The following is a 7,518-nucleotide window of genomic DNA, read 5'->3' as shown; positions in this document are numbered from 1 at the left end:
TGGAGGCAAGAGGTGGAGGAGGGGAGCCCCGCTGCTCCAGCCGTCTCTGCGGCAGGCCCACCCTGCTGCTTTCACTGTGGTTTGGTTTCCTCAGCCTCTTCCTTTTGTTGCCTAAGCTGGTCCTCGTTGAAATTCTGTCATTGGCAACTCAAGTGCCCTAATCCTTATGATGCAGTCGAGGTCACACAGAGCTGGGATCCTATCACAACGTATTCTGCAGTCGAGGTTATGCTGAGCAAAGCAGGGCCCCTGGCAGTGGGCTTTGACAGTTAGGGGAGGCGGCCCCACGCTAACCCCAGGGCAAAGATTCCCACCATGGTTGCCTCACTCACAGGTCTCAGCTTCCTAAGGCTCCGAGGGCCAAAATGGGCTTTTGGGGGAATGTCTGTTTTTAGCTGGGATGAGCTAAGCTGCTGTGACAAACAGACCCAAAGATGCTTATTGGCTCAAACACAACAGAAGTTTATCTCTCATTCACACGCCAGACTGCAGCATGTGCTTTTAGCTGACGGTGGCTCTGTCCCATGGGATGACTCAGGGATCCAGGATCCAACATGTGGCGCTACCACAGCCTAGCTGTCATCTACATCTTGCCAGCAGTAGGGGACAGACATCACTTCAGGTCACATTCTATTGGTGAGAACCGGTCACACGACCACGCTGAACTGCAAAGGAGGCTGGGAAATGTAGTCCAGCCTCGCACCTTGCTATAACCCCCATTGCTACCAAGGGAGAAGATTTTGCTCGGCAGAGAAGTTTGAGAGACTAAATGGAGGCACTCAGGTGTTCTTAATCTTCACACTCCTGATGTTTTAACTGGACAGTTCTCTGAGGGTGGGAGGGAGGCTGCCCTGTGCATTGTAGGATGTTTAGCAGCATCCCTGGCCTCTACTCACCTGATGGTTGTAGCATCCCTCCCCCAACTCCCCCGAAGTTCCAGTCATGACATCAAAAATGCCTCCAGGCATTGCCAAAGCCCCTGGAGCACAGCCACCACTGATTGAGAATCACTGCTCTAGACACTGAGAGCAATGTCAGAATTTTTGTCAACCAGGGAGGAAATGCAGTGAAATTACCTGCTCTCACTTTGTCACTCGGGAATCTCACGGTGTGGCTGCTGGTCTGTGCTCAAGGGGCTGACAGACAGATTAGCTGAGGTGCCGACTGGAAGTTTCACAGAGGAGTGAACGATATGAACTCCAGCTCCTGAGTGCGTGATGAGAACGATGTTAGGAGATTGTGCAGATGCCCATCACAGCCAGGGCAGCATGCAAAGAAATGCTCTAAGTCTTTTCACTCAGTACAAAACCCAAAATGGCACTGGCTTGTTTGCAAAAAAACAGGCTTTCTGAATTATTTGGTGTTGATTCCCTGAAATTTCTGTGAGAAATAAGATTTTTTTGATACCTTCTCTAACAGGAGGCCATATTTGTAAGCCCCTGGTGAGTTCTTGCTCTGGATGGACATGGTGAACTAGGGCAGACCCATAAGAACATATTTGTTTGCAGAAAATGGGCTGTCCTGGAATATCAGTGAGAATTCCTTGCAGCCTGGTGGAAACCGGAAGTACTGCCACCCAGCAAGGCATTAGGATGTCAATAGTATGCTTTATCTCCTAGAAACCCAACAGTGCTGTTCTGACTTCACAGGAAACAGTTTTCTGGCTACAGCTGATGGGGATTCCTTCACATTCCATGGAGAACTTTGGGACACGCTTCAGGCTTCGGGCTGTAGTCCCCAACAATGAGCCTAGGTTTGTGTGTAGCTGCCAGTACAAACATATTAGTTTCCTGATTCACTGGGAATATGCAAAGCTCTTGAATATTAAATAAAACTGGTTACATAAGTTTTTTTTTTTTTTTTTTTTGCGGTACGCGGGCCTCTCACTATGTGGCCTCTCCTGTTGTGGCCTCTCCTGTTGTGGAGCACAGGCTCCGGACGTGCAGGTTCAGTGGCCATGGCTCACAGGCCCAGCCGCTCTGGCTCCACGGCATGTGGCTTCCTCCCAGACTGGGGCACGAACCTGCGTCTCCTGCATCGGCAGGCGGACTCTCAATCACTGTGCCACCAGGGAAGCCCCATAAGTCTTTTATTTGAAATGAATACAAGGTCATAATCAATAAAGCTCAGTTTGAAACACTGCTGAGAAAAACGAATAGAGACGTTTTCTCTCCTGCTGGAGTTGCACAAAGTAGCAGGTTTATGTCAAACTGAGGTTTGTGTGCAAATAGCTAAGCACTCCTTCAGATGATGAGCAATTTGGGTCTGAATAAGCATTTGATGCCTCACAGACCCATGTGGATCATTCTCTCTGAGCAGGCTTGAAAACACTAGGCTTTTCTGGCTATTTACCAGTTGCTATTTAGTCTGGAAATAACAATGAAAAACAGGCTAACCAATCTGGTGTTGCTGAGGGATGGTTCTCATGAGCCCAGAGCCCCCTGGGGTCTGGCCCCCTTGCCTCCTTCTCGAGCCCTGGCTGCTGCTGGCTCCGGCCTCCTCATGGCTACCAATGCAGCAGGACATGCCAGGCCCTGCACTGCCCAGATTTCTCTCCCCGGCAAACTCCAGAGCTCAATGACCACTTTGCCGGGTTTCGGGATTCAGGTCACGTGTTACACTTTCCAGAAAGGCTTCCTGACTTCCACTGGTCTCTCCAGAAGAGCTGGCCAGTCACTGCCCAGTGCCCCTTGTGCCGTCGACAGGCCTTTATCACCCAGGGCACTTTATAGCACTTTACTCCCCACACTGTGTGGATGCCTCGCCCCGACCACGAGCTCTGAGGGCAGAGCCTGTGTCTCATTCCTCTTGGGAGCAGCAGTCCTAACACAGGATCTAGAGAAGGTTTGTTCAATAAGAATGATCGAACAAAGCAAAGAACAGTAATTACGCAGCAAGGGCAGAGGCTGTCACGTGGCTCTTCTTGTTTTAAAAATTGTGGTAAGAGCCGCATGTGCAGAGGCCCGAGGCCCGGTGTCTTCCTGGCACAGTGCTGGGACAGCTGCGGCCCGAGAGACGAGGGAGGGGCAGAAAACGAGCCCATCTCAATAATTAGTGCGACACAGAAAACCTGATGCCACCTCTCAGGATTGTCCCAAGCCAATTACTTGCCCAGCTGTATTGCGGATTGACCTCTCCAGCCTCTGCACAAACCAAGATTTGCCTAACAATGGCTCGTCCAAGTTCAAATATGGCCGGGTTTCTGGAAGCTTTTTGCAAAAGTCAAGCACACAGTCATCATTTCAGGGGCTGGCGTCAGTGCTGAGAGTGGGGTTCCGACTTTCAGAGGAGCCGAAGATTATTGGAGAAAATGGCAAGCTCAGGACCTGGCCACGCCTCAGGCCTTTGCCTGAAGCCCGTCCCAGGTGTGGGAGTCCTACCAGTACCGGCGGGAAGCGGTGCAGAGCAAGGGGCCCGATGCCAGGCACCTGGCCATTGCCGAGCGTGAGGCGCGGCTGGACCGGTGGGCCGACGGGCTGTGGTCATCACCCGGAACACCAATGAGCTGCACCACAAGGCTGGTACCAAGAACCTTCTGGAAATCCATGGTAGCTTATTTAAACTCGATGTACCTCTTGTGGAGTTGTGGCTGAGAATTACAAGAGTCCAATTTGTCCAGTTTTATCAGGAAAAGGGGCTCCAGAACCTGAAGCTCAAGACGCCCGAATCCCAGTGTTGAAACTTTGCCGGTGTGAAGAGGCAGGCTGTGTGGGCCTGCTGCCACCTCACGTGGGTGGTTTGGAGAAAACCTGGACCCTGCCATCCCGGAGGAGGCTGACAGGGAGATGGCCCTCTGTGACTTGGATCTGGTGGTGGGAACGTCCTCTGTGGTCTACCCTGCCGCCATGTTTGCCCCCCACGTGTCTGCCTGGGGAGTAGAAGTGGCCGAATTTAACATGGGAACCACCCCAGCCATGAACAGGTTCACGTTTCATTTCCAGGGGCCGTGTGGGACGACTTTCCTGAAGCCCTCGCTCCTCGTGAAACTGAAACTGTTTCTTTCTTTTTTTTTTTTTTTTTTTTTTTTTTTGTGGTACCCGGGCCTCTCACTGCTGTGGCCTCTCCCGTTGCGGAGCACAGGCTACAGATGAGCAGGCTCAGCGGCCATGGGTCACTGGCCCAGCCGCTCCGCGGCATGTGGGATCTTCCCAGACCGGGGCACGAACCCATGTCCCCTGCATCGGCAGGCGCACCTCAACCACTGCGCCACCAGGGAAGCCCCTGAAACTGTTTCTTAATTGCCCTGAGGAAGGAAGAAATCACAGCACATCTAAATACCAGGCCACCAACAGGAGAAACAGTCTTGTGGATGGTGAGCTGAATACTGAAAGGTCTGAAAATATCATCTGAAATCCAAACTGCTGATAAGTGATGGGGACTAAGAAGCAACAGTAGTAAACATGTTTAGAAGGAGAAGTCACAGAATTTCTCAAGTCAATTCATGTTATTTGGTTTGAACCTAAACATAAGATACCTCTGATGTGTTTGGTTGGTTACTGGGCGGAAAACAACTTTGTAATTAGATTGTCTAAAAAAAGTAATTATCCTGATTGTATTTTTGCTATTTGGGCAAAGATGGAAGTAGAGGGGTAAAACCCTGGTATTTGTGATTTCTGCGCAAGGGTTGGTGGAAACTAAAATCCCTTTCTACAGCAAAAAAAAAATTGTGGTACGATACACATAACATAAAATTTACCATCTTCACCATTTTTAAGTGTACAGTTCAGAAGTGTTAAGTACATTCACAGTGTTGTGCAACCAACTATCACGCATGTCTAGAACTTTTCCATCTTCCCAAACTGAAAGTCTACCCACTAAGAACTAACTCCCCACTCCCTCTCCCCCAGCCCCTGGTACCCACCCTTCTACTTTATGTCTCCATGAATTTGACAGATCCACATTTGAGGGACCTCATATAAGTGGAATCATACACTATTTGTCCTTTCGTGTCTGGCTTATTTCACATTATGTGTCCTCAAGATTCATCCGTGTCGCAGCATATGTCAAAATTTCCTTCCTTTTTAAGACTGGATAATATTGCATTTTGCGGACAGACCAGATTTTGTTTATTGACTCGTCTATCGATGGACACCTGGGTTGGTCCCGCCTCTTGGCTACTGTGAATAATGCTGCTATAAACGTGGAAGTACCAGTACCTGTCTGAGTCCCTGCTCTGAGTTCTTCAGAGTTTATACACCCAGATTGCTGGACTGTATGGTGATTCTGTGTTTACTAATGTTTGGAGGAACATACATGCTATCCCAGGCTAGCACTTTACACTCATTATTTCATTTAGCGCTCATGGTAGCTCTGGGAGGGAAGACAACTATTACTGCTTTCTCAACAGATGAGGAAATGAAAGCAGAGAGCGTTAACTTGCCAATTTCCTAGTCAACCAGTGGCAGAGCTGGGACTGAGGCTCAAATTCCAAAACCCATGCTTTCGAGCCCTGTGTCACATTTGCTTTCTTCCAGAAGGGTGGGGGGGCTCCCTCACTCTGATGAGCGAAGGACCTGCCTTGGGTTGAGGGAAGGGACCTTCCTAAATAAGAGGCATCCTGCTTGTAGGTGGTCACTGAGGTTAGATGGGTCCAGCTTTACCCCAGTCCTTCACAGGCTTGGATATTCTGTCATGAGGCTGTAACATGTCCTCTGGTGTTATACATCCTAGGATGAGACCGGCTAATGAGCTCATACTCAAGTGTGGTAATTACAAATTCACTGATTCAATTCTCAAAAACAACCTGGTTGTTGTGTATTCCTCTTAAGTGATGACTTAATATGGATAAGAGGTCATTTAAATCTGGAACAGATCTCTCAGATTTTGTAATCCAACCTCTCTTTTAGTGGTTCAGGCATGAAAGAGAGAGTTGGTTCATAATTTACTAAGTCATTCAGAAATAATCTACCTGTAATGAACTTTCCCTATCTGTCTCATCAAAGCTGATTATTTGGTAAACTGTGGTCAGCTCATACCCATATACATCACTGCATCAATAGACACAAAAATTCCCTTGCTTAGTAGCCACTGGACATAAAGACTTGGGGCAGAGAAGATAGGCCAGGGATAAGACGGAGAGTTCATGTTTTGATGTACCTTCTCTGTTCCAAACATACAGCAGTGACAGATAAAATATTGAAATAGAAAACCTAGATATGTATACCTAGATAAACTCAAGGATAAGATGAGTATTTGAAGATAGAAAAGATCCAGCAGAAAAGAGATAAGTACTCCCTTTGCAGAAATGCAAAACAGAGCAGACGGCAGCCTGGGGTGTGCTGTGCTCTGACCCGGAAGTCAGCAGAACTGATTGGGAGTTTGATCCTATGGGATAAAGAGAACTAAAAATTTTCCACACAAGGCTCACTGCTGGAAGTGAGAGGCAGAGTAGGTCATGAAAGGAAGTTGGGAAAAAATAAACAACTATCGCTGATTGCCACCTGGGGAGATGGCATTTCCTAGACCGTGAGACTGGAGAGGTAGGGACACAGAGATGAGCCTCACAACCAAGCCTCCAGTTGGTATACTTCCTGACTCTGCATGACTCTGAAACCACCGTGGGACAGGAGAGGCCTAAAATGTCATTGTAGGACTATGGCTTAGCCAGGGGTCAGGTGTAAGCAACCATAAAACCACTAGGCAGGGCAGAGCAACTAAGCCGGTGCGCCACAACTACTGAGCCTGCATTCTAGAGCCTGCGAGCCACAACTACTGAGCCTGCGTGCTGCAACTACTGAAGCATGCATGCCTAGAGCCCGTGCTCCGCAACAAGAGAAGCCACCGCAGTGAGAAGCCCACTCACCGCAACGAAGAGTAGCCCCCGCTTGCTGGGGCTAGAGAAAGCTGGTGTGCAGCAATGAAGACCCAACACAGCCAAAAATAAATGAATGAATGAATGAATTTATTTTAAATAAATTTATTTATAAATTAATAATTTAATAATAATAAATTATTAAATTAAATTTATTGTTATTTTAATAATTTTTTTATTAAAAACCCCACTAGGCAGGGAAGTATGAGCCCAGGATAAGAGAGAGAGAAAAAAAAAGCTTTCCAAGAAAATAAAAAATTGGAATGTGAATCCACTCCAAATTCACACCTTGGAACAGACTGATAAAGACTTCAAAATAAGTATATGTGGCATGCTCAGAGAGATACAAAAAGGGATAACTTCCATCTTAAAAAAGAACAAGAAAAAAATTTAAAAAGCAATCAGAAATAAAGCAGCAACAGGTGATGTTAAAAAGAAACATTGAAATCTTCAAATCTTGGAGAGTCACTGGAATTTTTAAAAATTACTCTACATATGGGATAAGCTTGATACTGGACAGACTCAAAGAGAAAATCAGTGAATGGAAAGAGAGATAAACTAAAAATAAAGCACAAGGAGATCAGTTGCATCTATTTTTGGGGGAAAAATTGACAGCCCGCGCACGTGATCCGCCTGTCACCGTCCCCGTGGACGACTCCCTCCTCAGATCACTTTCTCCTCTGCTAGGCAATCCGTATTGGGGTCAG

The 7,518-nt window shown here is 47.5% G+C and overlaps 1 pseudogene; it reads left to right on the top strand.

Annotated features, from left to right (window-relative positions):
* Positions 1-3,073: 3,073 nt before the first annotated feature.
* LOC103081428 (NAD-dependent protein deacylase sirtuin-5, mitochondrial pseudogene) overlaps positions 3,074-7,518 on the top strand; it is a 16,832-nt pseudogene continuing 12,387 nt past the window's right edge.

This window comes from Lipotes vexillifer, unplaced genomic scaffold, assembly GCF_000442215.2.
Source record: "Lipotes vexillifer unplaced genomic scaffold, Lipotes_vexillifer_v1.1 scaffold982, whole genome shotgun sequence".
NCBI lineage: Eukaryota > Metazoa > Chordata > Mammalia > Artiodactyla > Lipotidae > Lipotes > Lipotes vexillifer.
Note: the sequence above shows the minus strand (reverse complement) of the source record. Positions and strands in the feature narration are given on the sequence as shown.